Source organism: Onychomys torridus, chromosome 15, assembly GCF_903995425.1.
Source record: "Onychomys torridus chromosome 15, mOncTor1.1, whole genome shotgun sequence".
Lineage (NCBI taxonomy): Eukaryota > Metazoa > Chordata > Mammalia > Rodentia > Cricetidae > Onychomys > Onychomys torridus.
Window position 1 is genome coordinate 44322567 of NC_050457.1, and position 25243 is coordinate 44347809.

A 25243-nucleotide genomic window follows, 5' to 3' on the forward strand; every position below is an offset into this window, starting at 1 on the left:
TTTCCTTTGTGTCCCATCATTGCTGCAAAATGGCATTATACCATTTGTTATTAGATGAGAAAAAATGTTATAAATGAAAAACAAAACAAAACAAAAATTCTCTAAAACTTGGTGCAGCTACCTCAGCCTCACAAGTTCCTCAGTAAAGCATCAAGTCCCATGTTAATCAAAATGACTCTGCTGTGACGTAAAGGTTGGAGAATCTTTCAGTGGGAGACGTATAAGTCTTTGACCCTGGAAGATAGAATTTTCATTTTGATTGCTTTTTTTTGTCTTTAATAAAACCGTGTAGATTTTAGTTTTGTTTTTTTTTTTATAATTTATTCTTCTCTCATACATTATATACCGGCCATAGTTTTTCCACCCTCCTCTCTCCCTAGCCCCTCCCTCTGCTCTCCCCTCCCCCTCCCCCAGATCCACTCTTCCCCATTTTCACTTCAGAAAAGAGCAGACCTCCCTGGGATATCAGCTTCACATGGGATAAAAAGTTACAGTAAGACTAGGCACAGACCCTCATATCAAGGCTGGATGATGCCATCCAGTGGGAGGAAAAGGGTCCCAAGAACAGGCAAAAGAGTTAGAGGTGGTTCCAGGTCCCACTGTTAGGAGTCCCACAAGAACACCAAGCTACACAACTGTAACATATATGCATATATGTAGAGGACCTAGCTTAGACCCATACAGGCTCAGTTCAGTTTCTGTGAGTCCCTATGGACCCTGGCTAGTTGATTCTGTGGACTGTTTTCTTGTGGTATCTTTACTTTTCTGCCTTCTCCAACCCTTCTTCTCTCTCTCTCTTTCATGTGGTTCTCTGAGTTCCACCTAATGCTTAGTTGTGGATCTGTGCATCTGCTCAGATGAGTTGCTGGAGGAAACCTCTCTGATGATGACTGGGTTAGGCATTGATATAAGAGTATAGAAGAATATTATTTAGGAGTAGTATTTTTTTGGTCAGTAGTGTTTGGTTCTATCCTAGGTCTCTGGGCTGTCCAGCCTCTGCTTCCTGTCCATTCAAGTAATGTCAAAGACATGACTGGAATTGATTGTTCTTTTATGGAGAGCTTGAACCTTCCCCCAAACACTGCTTTCACATAATTTTTCTTGGCTAATATTTGGGCAAAACTACATTTTTTTCCCACTGAAAGGGATATTTTTTACTATATGCAGAACAGAATATGACAAAGCTTCAGCAAAGGTCTCCATAAACTAGTTTGCTTTCACTATAACTCTTGCCAAGAATTATAAGAAGCATGTGTTGCACCTTGTAAGTAAATACTTTTGTAGAAAATCAAATACAAGAAATTTCATTAAATTATTTTCCCCAATTAAAAAAAGTATCAAGCCGGGCGGTGGTTGCGCACACCTTTAATCCTAGCACTTGGGAGGCAGAGCCAGGTGGATCTCTGTGAGTTCGAGGCCAGCTTGGTCTCCAAAGTGAGTTCCAGGAAAGGCACAAAACTACACAGAGAAACCCTGTCTCGAAAAACAAAAATAAAATAAAATAAAATAAAAAAGTATCAAATAGAACTAGCATTGAATTTATATTTCCTACATTCTAGGTAATGTGCTATGTCCTTTGGCAAATCCTGGCTGGCACTGATGTGCAAGGATCCCATGAGATCATTTTCCAAATCACAGAATTTGCCTTCTTAAGATGACACCAATATTTGATTTCAACTGTTTCACTTGATTTTTAAAAAGTTACCTTTTATTCTGGTTCTCCCTCTCCTACTTCCTCTCTCTCTCTCTCTCTCTCTCTCTCTCTCTCTCTCTCTCTCTCTCTCTCTCTCTCCAAGATAGCTAGGACCATCACAACTGAATACCTTTTTGTGATGTAGGACTGTTATTTAGAATATTGTATCATATATCATGATGAGGTATTTTGGAAGATCAATTGGCAAGTGAATAGAAGTTTATGCATGTACTTATTACTGTATATATCAGTGTTATTTAGGTGTTATGGGTTTTTACTATGATCAAATATACAAAACATAAATCTTATCATTCTAGGACATTTTAAGTGTACTGTTATTTGTCACATTTTTTGGCAACTATTATCTATCCCAAGTACTTTTTAATCATTGCAAATGTGATTTTGTACCCACTGAAAATCAACTGCCCATTGTTCCCTATATATCAACCACTATTCTTTCTTCCTGTATGAGTGAGGCTGCTTTAGAATCCTCAAATTATTTGAATCATTTAATTGGCTGTTTTGTGAGGGGCTTGTTTTTCATAACAACGTGTCTGGAAGTTTTATCCACACTGAATCCTGTATCCCACTTTCCTTCAACCTGCTGGTACTGTGCAGTCACACTGTAGCCTGTATCTGAGTTTCCTTCAACGCTAACAGTGTTATGTTCTATGCCCATGCCACATTTTATTTATCAGTTCATCTGTCAATAAACACTTCAACTGTGTCTATCTTTTGGCTTTTTAAACTAATGCTGCTGTGATCGTGATGTACAAATAATATATATATAGGCGGAGTCCCTGCTTTCCTTTTGAGCATATTCCTAAGAGAAAATTACTGAATCACAGGATAATTCTTCATAATTTTTAAGGCCACCTAATAGTTATAATTTTGAACTTCCTTTTCTTGTCATTGTTCTTTATTGTTAATGTGTTTAGCATCAGCAACATCGCTATGTCTAGTTATGCTTTCTTATATGTTGCTGGTTGTATGGAGGAAAATCGACTCTGAGTGATGTCTAAGTGAAAGATATGCAGCCCCAGTAAATCTATGTTATGATAATCTATTCTAACCAGTGAAGGTCTTCCTATTTTATATACTTTGAAAGTCTCAATTGTGTTTTAAACAGTGAATACTGTAGGAGTGATGACTTACAGAAAAGAAGACAACTGAAGGTATTTGTATTAAGAACCCATAACCTGGGTGTCAGCTGTGTGACTTTATGTCTTAATGACAGATCAAATGCTAAGTGTCATCCATAGCAGGGCCTTCTTCTTTAAAGACTTATAAATTATTTGTTAGGGACACTTTTTGTGTATTTCTGTTGGGCTTTAAGTGCAGGTTTATATTAGTGTGTGGCAATACAGAGTAGGTCTAAATATAGGCTATTAAATTCATACAGAAGCTCTGTACAACTGCTGAGAAACAAAACACAACATAACTTGCTGGTGGCACAACTGTCTTTACTAAAAATAAGTTCAAAGCATCAGTAAAGTTATGTGGATTAACTTTATATAAAAAGAATTTGATTATCAGTTTTCTGTGATTATTAAACATTGTATTTCATCCATAATATATGCAAATCATCTCCATTATTTGATCTGTCAATTAAACTGAACACTCAAGCATTGTTTATGATGGGTCATGTCACTCAGTCTTTTTAGCCTTCTAATCCTTAGGAGGATCCTATTGGTCATGGTACATGTGATACAGTATTCAAGCTGTTATTTAACTCTTCTGGTACCCAATTTCTTTTCTTTATAACTTGAGTATTCCCTGGGATATGAAAAAGCCTCTGAGTGGCTATCTTGTCTCATGGCTGGGTTGTGGATTGAAATATTGACCCAAATTATCCACACGTACACTCACCTGCTTGGCATTGGCTCATTCATTGCACCATTTGGAGTCTGAACACTAAAGATGCCTTTTGTCACTGTTATAGTAGGTTTGCTTGGACAGTCTGCCTGTTCCAAGGGGAGGAGAAGGGATGTGCAGCACAAGCCACTTTGAAAATCGCCATCTGAAGCTGGGTCCTCCCAGTCCCAGCCATGTCAAAACTATGAACAAGGGGACGTCAAGACAGCTAATGGGTAAAAGGGCTTGCAAGAAAATCCTGATGATCTGAGTTTACTCTCTAGAACCTGAAGTGGAAGGAGTGGACCAAATGCCTAACGTTATCCTCTCATGACAACACAGACCTGTGTGTGCATATGTGAGAGTGTGCATGTGTGTGTGTGCACTCACAATAACAATAATTCTAAAAAGCTGTGATCAATAAGTGAACTTAATGAAGCTTTGGAGTTGGTACAGAGCATTTCTGTGGGATTATGAAACTGATAGAGTCTCTCTATATGGTAGGCCTCGTAAATTCTGATTAAATGGTTCTATTATTGAGAATTGCTTTTATTGTATCTGTTTTTGAATGAAATGGTGGTCAAATAACATATATCCTGTTTCCAGTTATTATCCACTGGAAGACTAGTGACAGGAGGCTCCCGAAGCTGTTTTGTGTGGGAAGCTGGAATAGTAGTCATTGCTGTATTTTGTCAGGCATTTCCTAGGCCCCTTTTATTGCTGCGAGTGCTACCAACCACGCCCTTAGACAGTACCTGTCATTGCTTCTGCTCCCCAGCCTTTGAGTGTCTACTCTTTTCAAGCTTTCTCTTCAGGTTTGTGAGTGAGCCTGTGATTTTCCCAGCTATTTGTGTGGGGCCGTACTGACCTAGGTCATGAGGCGGAAGAAAGGCAGGCTGCTAAGAGATAAAAGGTGCTTCTTTCATTGTCATCTTCATAAATTAGATCAGTTGCAGTTTGATAAAGGCAAAGGATAAGCTACAGCGGATAAGTAAGAAATTGAAGTGAGAAATAGCGGAGCCTCTGCAAAAGGACTGCTGATGTCTAGATGTGTATTGCTTTAAAGCAACTACAATGGGAAAAAAATAAAAATTAAAAAAAAAAAAGCCCAGAGTACAGGTGGTATAGCAAGGTGGAATCTTAGGCATCATGAAAGGGCATCTTGATCTGTATCCTACAGATGAAGAAACTGAGAAAACCATGTTCTTAAATCTTTGCAGCATCCTGGAAGCCAGGAAAATGAATGTGATTGGCCTGTTAGCACAATGAGGACTTTGACTTGCAGAAATGGTTACAGGGGGACCCAAATTCTCTTAGCAGATATAGGAAGTGGTTGTAAGTCTACATCCAGAGTCCTCCTTACTTTCTATAGTACCAGGCTGATGAGTTTGAGAGGTCCCATAGCAACTCATGCATTAAAAATTGTTTGGCCTCTATGGTTGGTGTATTGTATAATGTAGCCAGAGCTGTTAGGGTGTGGAAATTTTCTTTGTGTATAATTATATCTTTAAGTTGTTCATAGACTTTATCTGATAGGCCAATTACAAAATGAGTTTGTAGGTTTGTAGTTATCAAATTTTTTATTTTTCAAAAAAAAAAAAAAAACCTGGTGTTCAGCTGGTCATCTTTTTTGGAAGTGGCTGAGTCACAAAGGCTCTGAAATCACCATCAGTTTATTCCACTGATTGAATAATATCTGATGGCCTTATTGGGAAGTGGCAGAAATCAGCAGGGGGTGGAGGGCTCTAGCTGGAAGAAATAGTCACTAGGATGGGGATATGGTCTGAAGGCTCCCTCTTGCTAGTCCTCAAAGGAAACCTTTTGTACATGGGTCTTTGCTTCTCTCTGCCTTCTGGCCACCCTGAGTTCAGCTGCCCTGTACCATCACCACACACTTCTCACTATGATGTCCTCTTTCACCTCAGGCTCAGAGCAATAGAGCCTGCCAACCAGGGGCAGAAACCTCTGAAGCTGAGGGCCAAAAGAAACCTTTCTTTCTTTAAATTGCCTTTCTCAGATATTTTGTAACAGTGACAAAAACTGGTATTTTTTTGTGTTTTGAATTTTTTTTCTGGTTTTTCGAGACAGGGTTTCTTTGTGTAGCTTTGTGCCTTTCCTGGCTCTTGTTTTGGAGACCATGCTGGCCTTGAACTCACAGAGATCTGCCTAGCTCTGCCTTCCGAGTGCTGGGATTAAAGGCATGCACCACCACAGCCTGGCTTAATTCTTTATTTACTATCTAAATTAAAATCTATTTCATGTAAAGAAAAAAATTCCTGGATAATACCAGTAGCAACCACCATTTCTAAAGTCCTTGCTTTAAACTAAATTATTTAAATCATGTTTCATTTAATTTTAATAATTATAGTCTTAAGATAATGCAAGTACCTTTTCACATAAGAAACTTGGGCCCTTGAAAAGAAAGTGACTTATCTACAAATTCATGTCAGAAATGCAAAATATTGACTCTGGTTTATTGATAACTGAAGAAGAGTCGAAGAAGGTGTTAATATCATGATTCTGAAGAATAATTTTTGATCTTTGTGGAAAGCCTTGATGAGAACTTTTGTGTGCCCTTAACCTCTTTATACTTCACTTTTCTCCTGTGTAGAATGTAAATAATAAGAACATGTTGTCTCCAGGAACCATATCACTGATGTTCTCAGAAGGACCAGAGGGCTCAACATCAGTCACATAGCTTTGCTTTCCTACTGTGAAGGGATACAGAGCAAATTAGACACCCACGGAAAGTCTGGGGAACCACATGCAAACTTTCAATGGGCTGGTCCCAATGGAGTCACACAGGATGTGTTTAATTCTCTCAGCAACAAGTTATGGCAACATAAGTAAGATGTTCCACTGTGGGAAATCCCCTTAGACTCTCAGCACTTAGGGAATTTTATTCGGATGTGTGTAGTTGAACTTTGCATATATAAAATTCTCAGCATCTAGAAGGGAAGCAGATATTCAACATAAACCATACCATTATACAAGTCATGGGAGCAAAGCAACAACCATTCTAAAACCTACCTGGAATCCAAGTTCTTAGAAACTAGCCTTGGGGACATTGTGTTGGTAGACCTTTCTCAGGATAATGTCCAAAGACTCAAAGTCTTTATTGAACATTTTTTTCTGAAGTGGTAAGAAGTAAATATTATATTTACTTCAGTAATTTTTCCTAAAGAAAAACAAACCCTACATCTCAATGAGAAAATATTGTACACTTCAATCTCAGTAAATGAACCAGGAGGCAAGATGAACATAAATAAATATTCCACAGCCTCTTAAATATGGATATGTTGTGTGCTATGGATCATTATTTAACATGTGTCACTACATAGAAAATACCATTAATTTTACTTATCAGGCTATAGATAGATAGATAGATAGATAGATAGATAGATAGATAGATGATAGATGGATGGATGGATGGATGGATGGATGGATGGACGGACGGATGGACAGACAGACAGACAGACAGATAGATAGATAGATAGATAGATAGATGACAGACAGATAGATAGATATAAAAGACCTACCTGGTTATCTGTTAAATACTATGCCTGAATGGCACACACACAGAAGTCCATGCCCAAGTAACAATGTCATCCTGAGCTTCACAATTCCCATAAAAGAGGAGGAAAGCTGCACACATTTGTTTAAAATTAATAAGAAAAGAGAACACTTAAAATACTCCTCTTAAGTACAGGAGAAAGACGCAACCCAACTCCTGTAATCATAACTGACAAGGCTATTTCTGTAAATTTGTCTGTAATATCTACTACATAACTTATTTGCCATTAAGTAAACTTAACCGCTGAATGTTTCTATCAACTCAGGCATCATATTGTCAGTTTTGTCACCAAGAAAGGAGGGTAAACGTGCTATCAATTTGCATGAGGGAGCTGGTTGTTACTTTATGTTCTGCTTTAAAAATCCCAGCAGTTGTAATTGATTCATTAAAGCCTGAGAAGTCAGAGTCCCTCTTTTATTCTCTTTGAGACACTGCTAATCCTCAATTATCTGGCAATGGATTTTCCTCTTCGTGGATAATTTCCACGCTAATCTTTAATGCCAGACAGGATCTTCCTAGCAATTCAGAATATTTTGGGTCATGTGTAGATTTCTCTAGGCAATAAAACAAAATGCTTTAGGAATTAAAACATGTAAAAGTAGCTGCATAAAATATCATATGGAATGTTAAGGAGTTAGGTAGGGAAGCTCATCATCTCAATAGCCTCTTCATAATATTTATTAGCTTGATGTGAATATTTGAGTAAATCCTGAAAGGTTTTCTTTTTTTGTGAAGAAAAAAAAAGACTGATAGTAGAAATATTCTGTTCAATCATCCTTTTGTAGTAAGCATGTAAAATAAGATTTATATTAGCTTCTGCAATGGTGGTTTTGCCTTTGCTGGTCAACTAATGAATCCCCCAAGTACTGATGATACATGAGACCAAGCTCAAAACAATCAGCTCTCTAACACCAGCACACTGTCTTAGTCAGGGTTTCTATTGCTGTGAAGAGACACCATGACCTCAGCAACTTTTATAAAGGAAAATATTTCATTGGCTTACAGTTTCAGAGGTTCAGTCCATTATCATGATAGCAGGACATGACAGCATGCAGACAGACATAGTGCTGGAGAAGGAGCTGAGAGTTCTACATCTTGATCCACAAGCAACAGAAAGTGAACTGAGACATTGGGTGTAGCTGGAGCATAGGAGACCTCAAAGTCCACTCCCACAGTGACATAATTTCTCCAATAAGGCCACACATACTCAAACAAAGCCACACCTTCAGATAGTGCCACTCCCTGTGGGGCCATTTTCTTTCAACTACCATACACATCTCTGGCAAATATTATATCTTCTGGAACTATCTTTGATTATTTCAAAGAGCATCCTTAAACCACTCAATGTCTCCCCTGAAACAGAATGTGACTAGCTTCAAGTGAGATTTCAGGTCCTTTTTTAATATAGAAATTATACTAAGACATTTGTTTAAGGGCCTGCTTTACTTGTTCAGGGCCTTCAAAGAAAGTTAGTTGAAATAACACAACTGTTTCCCAGTCCATCACATGTAATTTAATGTATATGACTCATTATCGTCTTAAATTTCCTGAAGAATTTTATTATCAAGAAACCAAATGTCATGGAAAAAAACTGTAATCACAGAATCAAGAGTACAATTGTTTACCAGCTCACAAGCCATGCTATATGCACTTGCTTGTGCTCTTTTACGATGCATATTTATATTATCTGGTCACTTGCCTAGGAAGAGCAATTCGATCTATCGTTTGTTCAGACTTTCATGCATTATTCATACGTCTATGGTAACAGTTACCAAACTGTATATGGTTAGGAGTTTTCCATTGACTTACCTCTCTGTTTTGCAAATTTGTTAGGTATAAGACTATTTTTGCCTTTTAACACACTTATGATCTAGCATGTTTGGCATATGATAATGGTTCAGTAATGAGTGCATTTTTATGTACCACGACTCCCTTTGATAACTGTGGATTTTTTGTTTTTTCTTTATTCATTATAATTAATTTATTTAAAAAATCATAACCCAAAACTTTATTGTTCAAAGGCTTGCTGTGGAAAACAGATGTCCCTGTTTCCATTCCTTCCTGTAGGGAAACTCTTCGAATATTACTTTTGGGAACTTCTTCTAACATAAATTTCCATGTCTTTAAGTAATAATGTCATGATACTTCCTGATTTGTCAGCTTTAGGATGTGTCTACTGACTTCTTGGCATACAACTTTAAGTCTTAGCTCTCCCTCTTACCCTCCATCATTTCCTTAGTGTAATTATATTAATAAGTAAATTAAATTAGTCATTGTTTACATTCCTGTGATGAGGTCATTATTTTTAATCATTGCACCAACTAATACACTATGTTTATATTTATTCAGTTGTGTCTAAAGTTCTAAATCTTAAGAACTGACTCTAAAACTGACTCAATTAATTTTCTTTATGCATATGGTCATGATGTTTCAAATGTTCCCAATAATTTGTCACTCACCTGTTATAATTTATCCAAATGTTCATGGCTTCAAACAGAGCAGCAGACCCATTTTCTCTGTATGCCTCATTTCTGAACCCTCCAATATACTGTTCTGGTACAGGTTGCTCTCTAGGTCTGAGGCTGTTACCTAGGTGACTTTATCAGATAATGTGTAGAGTTTCTTCCATGCCCGGTAACATATCTTCAGCTTCTGTGAAATAGCAAAGAAAATGATGGTCTTAATGGACATATTTTGTCGACATTATTCACATGCATGTATTCAGTGAGCCATTTGGTCCCAAGATAGTTACTACTAGGATTCCACAGAGCCAATAGGGAAGCCAAGTCCACCAGGTTAAAGCACCTGCAGCAGCACACAGCCAAATAGATGAGGAATCTGGATTCAAACCCAGGATCCCCATTCCAATATCTGCACCATCCATTCTAATCTATTACTTCTTATTCTCAAGAGATGTCCTTAGTAGAGATGAAGATACATTTGGGATTTAAAAATTTAAAGGTTTGCATATCGGAAAACACTATTTTATGTTTAAGATAGTTTGCTTTATTAGCTAGAAAAAGATTTCTAAGTTGTAAGTGACCTGACTTTCAAATTTTGGAGGCCTTGAAACATTGTGTTTTTATCACTAGTGTTTTACCTTTAGGGAATAAAAAAATGTCATTTTTCCCTGGCTCCCAGCATTTGGCTTATTTGTGAATGGCTTCTGTGAAATTGCAAGATCTCCTGTTTATAGCTAGTGTTTTGATCTCTGACAATCATTTCATTTACTTGCTTTGATGTATAATTGGTGGTTCTTTTAATCTATAAATTTATGCTTTAGACACTCAAATTATTTTATATTGCTTCCTTGTGAATTTTCTCTGTTATTTCTGTTTCTTTATAAAAATTTTATTCATCTGTGTTCTTGGAGATTCTTTTTCTTGCATTCTATGATCTCTCTCTTTCATGTTCTAGGCTTCATTCATGAGTCCTGTGATTACAGGATGACCATTCATATTTATTTTGCAGCTTGATTATAAGTATGTGTCCATTTGATAGAAATGACAAATAGCTTTCTGTTTCTCCTGGATTCAACTCTGGTCAGGTAATTCTGAGGTCTCTAAGCTTTGACCACCAGTGTCCATCCTTGTCAAGCCTACATAGCACAACTTTAGTAAGAATGCTCTTAAGTCAGTTTAGGAAAGACTCTTTCCTTTAATGTCTTCTAATCAGCCCCTCCGACCTCTGCTGTCACACATACTGAGTCCCTTCTCCTTGACTCTTAATTCCTAACTGCCAACATTGGAATTGAGTTCAGCTCTGTAGTGAGGTCTCTGTTCCTCAGCTGGAGTGGTTACTTATTAAAATCTGTTTGTTGTTTTAACTACCGTCCATCTCTGCTTTACCTGAGTAAGGATCCCTTGTGGATGTAGCTTATTAACTCTTGGGGTCAGGTGGCACATTTGTCTGTTTATACTGAGACATATGCTTCTCCTGGTAAGTAAAAGAATAGTCTAGTCTTTGGGTTGTTCAAGTTTTAGGACATGGCCAGGAGAAGAGCATCTTTACTATTTAGTGAAATTTAACCACTTTCAATTTTCAGATTATATGTGTGCCTCCTGAACCAAGTTTCCAGACAAATCTTGGTTCTCTATATTTGGTGCAGGAACTCCTTTCTGATTATGTAGGGTGGAGGGAGAGTCCAGTGGGTGCAGCTGCTCCCTGTGAGGCTCAGGCTCTCTGTTCTAGATCATAGTTCTAGCTCCCTGTTCTGGATCATAGTTATAGCTCCCTGTTCTGGATCATAGTTATAGCCCCAAGTTCTAGGTAGTAGTTCTAGCTCCCTGTTCTGGATCATAGTTCTAGCTCTCTGTTCTAGGTCATAGTTCTAGCTCCCTGTTCTAAATCATAGTTCTAGCTCCCTGTTCTAAATCATAGTTCTAGCCCCATGTTCTAGGTTGTAGTTCTAGCTCCCTGTTCTAAATCATAGTTCTAGCTCCCTGTTCACTTCATTGCAGCTTCATCCTTCTAAAGCTGATCTTCATGGTGAATCCAAATTTGAGACTTTTCAGTGAACCAATTGTCATTTTTTTCCACCTGTATATTCAACCTCAGGGTTTTGTTCATAATCACTACTACTCTCTTATTATCTCTTCCTATTTTCCAAATAGATAAGCCTCCTGGTGTCCTTTCACACTTTTTAAAATTTTTCAACACTTCTCTCTCCTCTCCTTGGGTAGGAGATAGAGAAAAACTTGCTTATTTAATCTGCCATATTTCTTAAACTTGCACTACAGAACGTGTTGTCACATGGCACCTGAACTGGCAAAAGCATCAGGACAAAGCTTGTGGTAGTGTCACATATAAAACCAATCAACAGAACCCCACCAATTCTCCACAGTTGGTGATCAGTTTTGTTCTTTGACAGTTCCACACATGTGCATGTAAACACACATTGCCTGTCTTCTTGTGTCTCCCTTCCATTCCTGTCAATCCCACACCCAGCCCTCCATTCCTTTACCTCAGGTTTATGACTTCTGGTTTTGTTTCATGACCCATTCACTTTAAGTATTTTATAAAGGAAAGAAACTCCTTGGTTCTTGCTTTTTTTCTTTTTCTTTTTTGGGTTTTTTTGAGACAGGGTTTCTCTGTGTAGCTCTGGCTGTCCTGGAACTCACTCAGTAGACCAGGCTGGCCTCAAACTCATAGAGATCTGTCTGCTTCTGCCTCCTGAGTGCTGGGATCAAAGATGTGCACCACCACTGTCTGGCTCCTTGGCTCTTTCCAAAGTAATTTTTAATTGGCCCATTCTCACCTTTTGTTGTGCTATTCTCAGCCTCTCCCTCACCCCAAAAACAAGACATTTAAGCAGGGGGGTACTGTGGATAACCTCCTAAGAGCCTAAGATGTCTCATTCAGATGAAAGAACACAGGAGGCAAGGTTATGACTCATATTACTAAGATAACCAATGAGAATGTCATCAGCACAAATATGGATGGCATGGATGAAGGCATATACTAATGTTTTTTCTCACCTATTATTTCATTGATGGCATTTTAAAACCACTGTTTTATGAAACTGTAATTATGATACATTTTTGTGTTACATGTATTTTTTTCTTCTAATACTGCTAGAGTCATTTGTTAATTTTCTGCACATTTTAAGTATTTTACCCTCACTTTTCACACATTTAAGCATATTTTTATGAAATCTTCCAGAAATAATTTCACACTTTTATTATGTTTTATGAGACATTTACATAGAATGCTAAGTTCAAAATTTTGTAAGATTTTAATTTAATTGCTGATGACAACATTTCAGGAAGTGGAATATAGGAAAGTCAGCAGTACTTTCTTTAGTGTGCTTAATGAGATCTAGAGACAGTGACGAAAGAAATGGGTTTCCTTTTGTGTTCACACAAGGATAAGGTGAGAAATGAAAAAAAAAAATCGTAATTGGCCAAGTCTTTTACTTAAGAGCCTATTTTATAAGTTCAGAATACTTAGGGCTCACGATCTCCTGGCCAATTTCATAACAGATGTGTATTTCCAAATTGATTTGAAGGGGAAGATTAGTAAGGAGCATCAATAAGAGAGAGGAGATGGCAGCTTTTTCCTCAAGCAATTTCAAAAGTCAGGACAGGGCTAAAAATAGATGTTGGCATTGGTCAGTGCAGGGCTCTTCCCACAGGCACATGCTCCCTGTCCCCATGCCTGCCTGGAACATCATCTCAGAAAATGCAGTGACTGGCTGTCTCTGTCACTTCCTTACTCAACCATATTAAAAAAATATTCCTCTGCTTCATCCCTGGATTGAAAACAAGGCCAAGAGAAAGGCCAATGAGCTGTTTTTTATTCAAGAGAATAGATTGAAAAATAGAGACTATGTTTCAAAGTCATGAAAACCCCATGTAATTATTTAAATGGAATCTGAAAATGATTGCCAGTAGAGATGCTAAAAATGAGAGGGGACTCTGAGAAGTGGGAGCTGAGCTGTCTTCCGAAGCTGAGTTTCCTTCACAGCTGAGCACTGCACAGCTGGTGCTGAGCCTGCGTGGTTTGCTTCAGGTTGGCACAGGAGATGACTCCACAATTTAGAAAAGTTAAAATGCTGAAAAACATGATCCAGATAGATCAAGCTGTGCTACCCATGTCCCACAAAATATGAATAACTGAATAATCAGAAACACTTTAGACACTTTTAAAATTGTTTCAAAGATGAAGAACACTGAAATTGCTATGGTGGATAATACACTATAATATACACAAATAATAATGAATCCAAAAGAAAATTTGAAAATTATCATTATGACTTGTAGGATTTAGTGACATGATTATGGTATTTAAAAGAAAACAAAAGGATACACATTGAAAGAGAAAAATAACAGTTAAGGAGAGAATGACAAATCAGAATAATGTAGTACAAAGATGTGGAAATTCAAACTATGAAGGAAAGATTGGGAGACATGAAAAAATGGATCCAGAAAGTCCAACATTCATGTTACTGACTCACAAGGAAGAATGCATAGAGAAATGTAGAGAAGTAACATTTAAAGGGATAATATTAGAGAATTCCCCAGAACATAAGATGAAAATCCTTGGGTTTAGAATACTTTCAGACTACTGAGTAAGAAACAATGACCAGTAGAAATTGAAGCTTTTGAAAGTAAAGACTATAAATAAATATAACTTTTAAATATTTTTATATTAGTTGTTTGAGAATTTCATACATTACCTTTTGATCATATTCCTTCAATTCATGCCTAATTTACATGCCTACTCCATATCCACCCAACTCTGTGTTCTCATCATTTTAAACCCATTGAATCCAGTTTGTGCTGCTTTTGTACTCTTGGGTATATGGTCATCCATGGGAGCATGACCCACCTTTCAGAGGTAATGTCATTAAAGAGTTAACTCTCCCTCCCCCGGCAGCTATTAGTGACCAATAGCTTCTTAGGGGTGGAATTTCAGACTCCCCTCTCCCATCCGTGCTTGGATCTTGTCTGACTTAATCTTGCACAAGTCTTCATGCTGTTACAACTGCTGTGAATGTGTATGTGCAACTGGTGTGTCATGTTCAGAAAACACTATTTCCTTATAATATTAAAAACCTCTTAAGATTATACTCCTATTAAATGAATCAGTGAGTTCCGAACATTTCTAAAGCTGTACACCACTTTCAATAGAAAAACAAATTACATGCACTACTGTCTTATATATTGTGAACATTATGATATATATATATATATATATACTACATTAGTAGTGATCAATGTCAATGTACAGCACAATAAAGCATAGAGAAGATATTAGCAAATGAGTCAGATACCTGCTGGTCAGGAAAGCAAGCCATTTGTGTTACAGTGTTTGGCACCAAGGGAAATGTACAGTCTTGTGTGAACAGATGCTTAAGAACACACAAACTGGATTAGAGATGGAAAGTACAGAAACACCAGAACCTCAAACTGTTTCCAGTAGACACAATAGACTACAGCAAATTCTTTTGATGTGGTATTATGGATAGTTTACTTATGTTTCCCACCATTTACATGCTGAAACATGAACCCTGGATGTGATGACATCAAGGCAAGAGATCTTTGGGAAAGCCTCAGATCATAAGAGTGAAATCCTTACATGAGATTTGTGTCCTTTTAAAAAAGGATCCCAAGAGTTCTCTTGCCTCCTTTAGGCCACACGAACAAGGTAAACTGATGGTCTGCAAGCAGAAGGACCTCCTGGGAACCTAACCATGCTGGCACTCTAATCTCAGGCTTCCAGCCTCTGGACTAGCAAAAAATAACATTTTTGCCATTTTATGTTACTGTGTGGCACTTGGTTATAGCAGCCATAACTGACCAAGATAAGTGAGATGAATGGATGAGTGGATGGATGGTCCTTTGTGACTGGTTATAAAAGATTTTGGATAAGCATTTCATATAAATGTTTCTCAAAGATTAATTTTGCTCAGAGTTTTGATGCATTGTTTCCAATTTAGTTTCCATTAATTTTTCTACTGAAATAAATGTTGTTAGTACCTTCTCGTTCTATTAAAATATTCTTTCAAAGTCAAAATTACTCTAGCTTGGCTAAACCAGCAACCACAAAACTGCCCAGCTACTCATGTCCTGGCTTGTTATAGCATCCTACAGGTATCACAAGTACATTACAACTGTTCTCTGACCATTACCTGTCTTCCTACCTACCTTATAATCTGACTTTTGATTTTTGCACTCTTTCTGTTCCCCTTGTAACTGGAAAGAGATGAAATGTCAAAGACATCTTTAAACAGAATGGATTATAAGAATGTGATTCGGGACTTTTCATGTGAAGCAGACTAGAAGCAGCTCTATATTGATGATGGATGTAAACATCTTATTTTGGGCTTTCTTGAGTTTGACGACTCCAGTGTTGCTGTCTTACCAGGATGTGCCTGGATTGGATATCCTGGGGTAACGTTAGCCTGAGTGCCTATGTGTTCTTGAGGCTCTCTCAGGCTACAGAAACAGGTTAATGGCATGCATTCCTCGAGACTTTGGATAGAACCAAGCTATCAGTGACAATACACCTGCTTCTGGAGTAGATTTAATACCTAAATTAAATTTGACTTTGCACTCAAAAGCGTAGATCTCTAGGACCTAATCACCACAGCTCAATTTCTAATGAGTCCCCCGCTATGAGAGGAATGAAAATGGCTGTGGAGTATGATGGATTTCTACCTCAGCACTGGAGAAGCTACTTCACCTGCCAAAGTTCAAGTCACCCTACTGGCTCATTTGCAGGTGTCACTGTTTCTCTGGGTCTCTCGGGGGTGTCTTCTCACTAAATCATTTGAAAGGTGGTCAGAGATCTCTGAAATGTTGCAAAATCAGGGGAAACTTAGAAATGTCTATGTAGGTTAACAAGTGAAGGAGTGACGGCAAACGCTTCTACAACCTTAGCTCTTGGAAAAAAAGAAAATCCTGTCTCTTTGTAGCTCACATAATAAAAGAGAAAAAACAAACAACTCCAAATATGCATGAAACAGCACAGAGACTCAGGGAGGAATCACTACCTCACAAGGTATTGGTCTCCCTCCCATTTTGTATGTAATTTTGAGTGGGAGAAATAATTTCCTGACTTTTAATAGGATGTAAGAGAGAGAAAGAGAAAGGGGAAGAAGAATTATTTCAATTATGTGTTACACTCTTCTTGGGGACTTATTTTTCATTAGCAGATAGTAATAGAACAAAATATGAATTTTGTTATGACATTTTCATATATGCAACAATATAATTTGTAGTTCAAGATTCTTCTTCCTCCATCTCCACTGATACTATGCTAATATTCACTTTAAATTTTATCGACTAAGTCAGTGTATGAAGTCTGTCCCAATGTCTAGGGAAAATATTTTAAACTAATGTAATACAAAGATGCATTCTATAATTTTATTATTTTATTATTCATTTCATTCTTGGGAGCTAGGCCAGATAAATTTTGGAAAACAACATATATTATTTTTTATATGTCTAGGTGTTTTACCTGCATGCATGTCTGTGTGCTACATGTGTGTCTACTGTCCAGATAAGCCAGAAGAGGGTGTAAAATTCCCTGAGACTAGAGTTACAGACAGCTGTGAGCTGCCATGTGGGTGCTGAGAATTGAACCCAGATCCTTTGGAAGAAAAGTCCAAAGTGCTCCTAATCTGTGGTCCATCTCTCCAGCTCCAACAACCTATTTTATAGGACAGAGATTCAACACTACTGACAATATTAGCATTTGCTGATGAAATATACACATAAAAACTTACCTTATATTGGTTTGGATAGCAGAACATGCTATAAACTCTTTGATGAGATGTGAAATATTTACCAATAACAGCAACAAGAAGAAAAAGATGATCCCCCAACAATCAAAACCCTGCACGTTAAAAAGAATTAAAAACAAAACACTTAACAAAGGGCAAACTGTAACCCACTTGATAACAATACAGGAAAACCAATCATTACTACTTCAAATAAAACTATATTTTATAAATATGTTGCAACTCTGTCACAATATGGCAATGAGTCTCTCCATTCTTTCAGAGTACCAATGGCTTACTAGAAACAATTATGTTTGTGGAAAGGCACCATTTTTCTGCTCATCAAAGTCACAATGGTACCAGTGCAGAAGTGATACATTGGTTTTCATCAGTGTCTATGCTCTGGTCTAAGCACTAGTGATGGTAATAGAATCTGGGATTTTCATGTTAGCATCTCCCTTTCTCACACTAAAGTTTCCTCCGTTTTAAAAGCAGTAGATCTAATAATGCTCATATGCCTTCAGGTTAGGAGCACATTTGTAGTGTTACTCATCAAAACCAGCTGAACATCTGAGCACCTGTTCATTTGTGCTTTGAACAGTTTATGTACAGTTAAAGCAGAAAAAAGTCTGGACACAAAACACAACCAATACTTTTGAAAATTTACAATGTGGACACCAGTGTGGTAAGTGTTAGAAATTCTTTGTCTCTGAAATGTTTACAATGCAGAGCAGAAACAAGGCCTTCACAGAAGAGCATCTTAGTGGAGACTGGGGATAATTATTTTATGTTCTGTATTGAACGTGTTTTTGTTGAAAATGAAATAGGTTTGTTTTCAGTTTGCAATGCACAGGTAAGTATTTTGTGGCATGTGACCTTGATCTGAGGCTGTTCCTGGTGCAATATGTTGGACTCTGTAATTGGTTCCTTGCTGGGTTGGTGTTTGTCATGTAGAATTCTTCTTTTTCTTCTCTTTCATGATACTTGGGCTCAATAGCAGGCACAGAATACATGTTCAGTAAATGCATACAGTTTGCTTGGGTACAAAAGAAGCTGGTGGGAAGAGGATGACTTTAATAGGTACCTCACCAGTGTTGATTGATGACATTGACAGAATCTGTAGATAAACTGAGAAATTATTGTATGGCAGTGTCTCTGATGGAATGGAGTAGAACTTTCTAAAGTGATTAGAGATAAGGCTAGTTGGCAGTCTTGAAGCCAGGTCTATGAAAACTTGTTATCAGATTCACAAACACGAAGTTTTAGGAGCATTGCCTAGATATTAGTAAACAGATAGGATTGGAGCAGTATGACACTAGTTGACAAGACCCACACATATGTTCCCTATGAAGTTAGCATTCATGCAGAATTAGCAAGATTGGATGGGACTTTTGATGTGGCTCTCACTGTTGTGGCATTATTTGTGGTTCTACATTTTGTCATTGATCTGCCATCTCTGTTTACAGCAATTAGATCTAAATCTAACTGTAGTGTGACTCTGCCACTTTTCTGTGGATGACATTTTGGTAGCATTTCTGAAATTCTAGAGACTGTTTTGTTTTCACTCTTGTCTGGTCTATTGTCATTTACATTGGGAAGAATCAGGACATGAGTCCTTCTAACCTGTTCAAACACTACAGTAGCTTGAAATCCATTGGCTGTCATTTGTCCTTCTCTGCCAGATGCTCGGTGCAGCCTTGGACCTGGGTGAAGACCCCCCCTCACCCCTCAAAACTAAAAGAAAAATTTACAGCTTTTTATTTTTCTTCTGGTTAGCCATTAGAAAACGTAGTTGGCGTCATGGTTGCTTTTGCTTTAAGGAAATAAATTATAGGAGTATATGCTCTAAATATTAATACATCTATTAACTTAGAAATATACAACTAAATTGTAGCGTGTATCACATGTCTGTAGCTAACTCTATTCAATTTCTATATAAAGTATTAGTCTGATAGGTACAATTTTCTTTTAAACGTGTTTGTAGCTCCTAAAAATAACTGCAATTTATTTAAAACACATGTCTTTAGGCTTTCCTTCTGAAATCCTCTCCCCACTTAAAAATTCTAGTCTATTCTTTCTGCTTTGGCTTTCCTTCATAGTGTTAACAGAAGATTTCCAGGGGTGTTTACCATTAGTGTGAAATGATACAGCCCTCTCCCTGGCTACTCATTATAAGTCACTGTTTCATCCACATCTTGATTTCAGCACATGATAGCATTCCTGATATAGGATTGGCATTCAATTAACAATTGTAGAATAAAGATCATTAAGCTTCTTTATTTTTTAATCCACTTTCTTTGCTACTGACCAAGGTCTGGTCATCATTGTAAATGACACATCACATCTGTTATGTTCTGGTTTGGGTTCTTCTTGCTATTACACTACAATGGTATTTTCACTGATTCTGATTTTATTTTCAACTTTTCCGGTTTTTATCTCTTTGTTTATTTCTCAAGCTGTTCCTTGTGTTTTTTATGCCATCTATATTTAGTTCTTTAATTACCGGGTTGTTGATTCTTCAGGTATTCGAGTCCTTTTGATTTATTTTATTGGCATTATACTGGTCACCTCCTAACTCTCTCTAACCTAACTAATCTTCATCATTATTGACATTGTCACAAGGAAGAGGGAAAATGATCTTCGCATGGCAGTTGAACATCACATCAGTGACAACTCCCATGTAGCTCATTTAAATTGCTATTGTGTCTTCAACACATTTTGCACAGTGATAGTTGATTTCCCTGAGCTGAACATGCTGTTTTCATTGTTGCTGTGTTTTTTTTCCTTTCCTTGCATATCTATACCCTTTGCATATATATACCCTTTGCACCACCAGCAGCATTGTATTGTTATGGTTTATAACTGTTTTCTCACAACTATAAAAATTTTTTTGGTGGTGGTAGGGAGGATAGGCTGAAACATCTTAGTGTATAAAATGGGAAGGCCTACTCTTGTGTATCTTCAGTGTCCTTCCTCCAGAGCCCTGCACATTTCAGGCTTAAAAGCCCAGATCTTAGAGGAAATTTCCAGTCAAAAACAGGTGAAAATGAATTCATGTGGAATAATTTAAAGGGCAAAATTTTGGATATTGCCTCATTTTTCAGAGAATGGAGTTTTAGTACGTGCAACCACCTTGTGTAGGAATGGTCTCCCAGTAATCAATGTGAGGCATGGCTTCCCAGGAATGCATTCTCTCACAAGTTGGCCATTCCAGGGATGATATGGTTCTAATCAGACACTGGAAACTTTCTTGGTCAATACATATTATTGGTTTCTTTGAGTAACTTGCCATCTCCAAGGTACAGAAGCATCATATTTCAGTCTATACCTATTTCAATCATTGAAATGCATGTTTCCCTCTAATGCAATTAGGTTGTTCTCTTGGACAGGAACAGATACCAGGCCATACAGATGTCAATAGTTTCTTAATTTGATCACTAACAAATTGAATTATAAAGTGTTTACATTGACTTGAAGTTTTTGTTAGTTTTTAAAAATGGTTTAAAATAATATCCAAATATATAATTTTACAGAAAGCACTTATGTCATATGGATTCATCTGGACTAAGTAATTGTGTTCCCACCAGAATTAATGTACTGTCATGTACCAGCATTTCTCTAAGAAAGAAAACAGCAGGAAAGTAATTTTCCTTAACTATGTAAATCCATTTTGGTATAACAAAGTATGATAAACAGCATATCTTATATGTGATAAATTTTAGTTTCCTACAGTTCTGGAGGCTCCCAATTTCAAGATTATGGCACTGATAGATTTGGTGTTTGATAAGAGTCTGCTTCCTAGCTCATGGCCATTGCTTCCTAGCTCATGGGCACATTTTTGCTCTGTCTAGGACAAGCATACCTTTCCCAAGAATGCAAACCTTACTCAAAAGGGTTCTGATCTCAAACACTAAGCACCTGCCCCCAGTGACTTTCCTTCAAATGCTCTCACTTCAAGGATTGGGCTTCCACATATTTTTGAGTGCACAAGAACATTCAGTTGATAGGATCAAATAAAAAGGCAATTCTAGAGTTGGAAAGTGTATGCATGTTTTGTGTGTGTGTGTGTGTGTGTGTGTGTGTGTGTGTGCGCACGCATGCTTACCAGTGTGTATGGTTATTCTATTCTTCATTCATCCTTACAAATAGTTTTCCATCCTGTTCTTGTCTCTTTTAGAAAATTAGCCATTTCACATATGTATTTCATAACATAGCATGTTTGGAGCAACAGGATTTAATGAAATACAGTTGAGAATTATGTTTCCATTTTCCAAGCAGGTTGTACTAAGAACAGAATTCCAATAGCTTCCACAGAAGCAGACAGTCTTTAAGATGCCAGAATCTATGAGTCTTGAGTGTGATAAGCAATTACTCATTACCTATTTACACAGGCACATCGTACATCCCTTCAGATCTTTGCTTAATGTAACTTTAATTACCATGTCTACCTTGACTATCCAACTTAAAACTGAGCCACTCCCTCACCATTGCTGACCACATTTATCCAACTCTACATAACAACAAGTTGTCCTCTGACCACTACGCATGTGCCACGGAACATGCACAGTCCTTTCCAAATATATAAATAAATGTTAAAAGGGAATATGCTAAATCTGGGTGTTTGTAACTCCCCCTGTTTAGCTGACATGTGGGAAAAAAATCACCGAGATGACAGCATGGGAAGGTAGGGCATTTGAGAACTAATTGGGTCACTAAAACTCAGGCCACACAAATGGTAATTGTCCTCTAATAAAGAGACACAACTGGAAGGTGGAACCTGTGACCCAAAATCAGGACTTTACTCAGGTCTGTGCTCACTCTTCATTATTAACGGCTGTCCGAGGAAAGGACATCTGCTGGGACTTAGAAGAGAACACAAGAAACCTTTGAAGATGATAACTATGTTCATTATCTTGACTACCTCAATAAGTCCAGAAGTATGTCTATGCACACATGTGTATAAGTAAAATTTCACTGAACTCTATACTTTTCCAAATATATGCACTGAATTATACATTAATGATACTTTAATTGAACATTTAGAAGGCAAAAATAATTAATGTTTTTAATTTATAATATTTTCAACTTAGATTAATTTATCAGTACATAATCCCTTTGTAAAGAGAGGAACACCTCAAAAGAAAATGCTTAGATAATAGACTTTAGTTGTTCTCACCATATAAAAGTGGTAAGTGGCATAATGCATGGTACTTTGTTTGGTATAGATGTCCTACAATACATGCAGGCTTTGAAAGGTGCATTGTGTATCATAAATAGACTGTATATGCTTACTTAATGCTAAAGAAAAAGAACACAAAAAGGAAGAGGATTGAATTGTCCAGAGTTTTAGAGTTTGGAGATAGCTGTGTATGCTTTAGAATCATGTTCTTGTTTTACTAGCTTGGTGGTGCTGGTGGTGGTGTGTGTGCATGTGTGTGATTTGTCCATGTGAATGTGTGCATGCATGTGCTTTGGCACAAGTGTGGATGTCACAGCACCACTTGTAGGCGTTGGTTCTGTGCTTTCATTGTGTGTCCTGGTGATCAAATTCCGTTCATGAGGGGATGTAACACAGAGCTTTTGGCTTCACATGCAGTTTTACCCACTGAGCCATCTCCTCAGAATTTTGTTCCTTTAATTATAAATGCTTTTAAATTCCTCGTAATAGCTGAGATTGCCAGCAATCTTCAAGAAAATCAGTCACCATTGTTCAAATAAATATGTCTCTGCCCACACTGACCTTGAAGTAGACTGTACAGAAGTGTTCTTGAGGCTAGTGGTGGGGAAGCTTGGGTGTGCAACGTTGCCTTTGTGTATGCTTGTATGGTTTTGAAATGTACAGATAGAATCTGAATTTTGCACTGGATTTTTTTTTTCTGGAGGCTGTGGCACATCACCTTAATAGCAGATACATAAGCCCTTTACACTATAGCACATGCCTGTGTGTGTTGTGGGGGGTGGTGTGGGAGGTTTTGGTTTGCTTGAGATAATAATACCTATAAAGTCTAGATGATTTCAATGTATCTTCTAAACTTAGCCAAAAGCTAAACAGCTCTCCATTGTGTATTTTATTTAGACTTGAAAATCATTTCCTTGCACTTCTGTAATATTTAGTAAGGATTGATGCTTTTGAAATCCTGACACTACTGAACTAAAAAGAAGGAAGGGAAGGTGGTACAAAGTTTGTACAAGCCACATAGCAGGAATCAAATCTACTAAAATTTAGTACGATGGATGGGCAAGGGAAGTCTAAACTCGGGAGACAAAACCAGACCTCAGTCGTCCTCCTCTCCCCTCACCACCACCCCCAGCCCCCATCACCTCTTCCTCCATCCTCAGGTTTACGGTTAGTGTTAATGATCAGCTTGACAGAGTTCTAGAAACATCCAGCCTCAGCCATGCCTACAGGTTAAATGTTGGTTAATTGATTTGGGAATGTCTATAATATTTGTGAGTGGTACCATTCCCCAGGCAGGGAGTTCTAGATTATGCAAAATGGATAAGATGATCTGAGCACTAGCAAGCAAACAACTGCTTCAAGGTCTTCTAACCTAGACTTCCCCACCATGATCGACTGCAATGTGAAGTTCAAGCAAGAACTGATACTTTCTCTTTTAAGGTGCTGTGTTAGGATATTTTATCACGGCAATAAGAAAATAAATTAAGATAGGGTTCTTGGTTTTGTTTCGATTAGGAAAGCAATTCCCTTGAGAAGCAATACTTGGCTGACAGTATGGCACACAGAAGCTCAGTGCTTTTCAACACGGTCATGAAACTGGCCTCAACTGAGAGTTGGGTAAATATCATACTCTGGGGGTCAGGAAAGCCTTTGAGATATATAAGTACCAACAAGAAAAATGACATTTGATCTTACTGTTCACTGAGTCAGTTGATTATATTAAGGAAAATTGCTATCGGAATGCTCTAGAATAAAGCATCAAGAGCTGCAAGCAAAAGAAGCCCAGGAGAGCTAGTTCTCAAGGTAATTTCCTCACTGCTATGCCTAATTGGGGCATCTTCTGATAGGGGAAGATACCCAACGTAAAATGAAAAGATCTCCTCTCTATTAGATGAAACAGGCACCTTACTTATATTTAGAAATGTTCATGAAATGTCCCTAACAATACAGGGATTTTTCTCCTTTTTGCATAAGCCTTTGAGCAGTTTAACTTTGTTGTCACAGTTGTTTGTACCCAACCTTCCTGTTTTGAATGACATTCTGGACATCAGGAACAATTTTGTATTTGTTTTGCAATAATAGGAACTTAACCACCCGTCATCACAAATTATGAACTCCCTCCTCAAACAGAGAGCTTTGTATCACACTGGCAGGCGATTGCCATGTGATATTTATTTTGCGTATTTTTTTTAAGATTTATTTTATTTTGAATTGTGGTATGCGTGTGTGTCTGGGTGTGGGCACAGGTGCCATGGAGGCCAGAAGATGATATATGGATCCCTTGGAGGTAGAGTTGCAAGTGGTTGAGAGATGCCTGACAAGTGTTCTGGGAATGGAACTTGGATTCTCCATAGGAACATTACATGCTCTTAACCTCTAAGTCATCTCTCAAGCCCCTATTCTACACATATATACATTTTCTTTTCTATCTATCTATCTATCTATCTATCTATCTATCTATCTATCTACCTACCTATCACCTGTCTATCATATATATATATATATATATATATATATATCTGCCTATCTATCATCTGTCTGTCTGTATCTATCTATCTGTCTGTCTGTATCTATCTGTCTGTCTGTCTGTATCTATCTATCACCTGTCTGTCTATCATATATATATATATATATGGGGGGGGGGCTTTAGTACCTTATGATGAATGTACTCTAGGGTAAAATCATGCGTTTGCCATGTACCAAAAGGACATTTTGTTT

The 25243-nt window shown here is 37.5% G+C and overlaps 1 protein-coding gene across 1 annotated transcript in view; it reads left to right on the forward strand.

Moving 5' to 3' along the window:
- Plcxd3 (phosphatidylinositol specific phospholipase C X domain containing 3) overlaps nt 1-25243 on the forward strand; it is a 163110-nt gene that overhangs the window by 19016 nt on the left and 118851 nt on the right. The gene's annotated exons all lie outside the window — the stretch shown is intronic.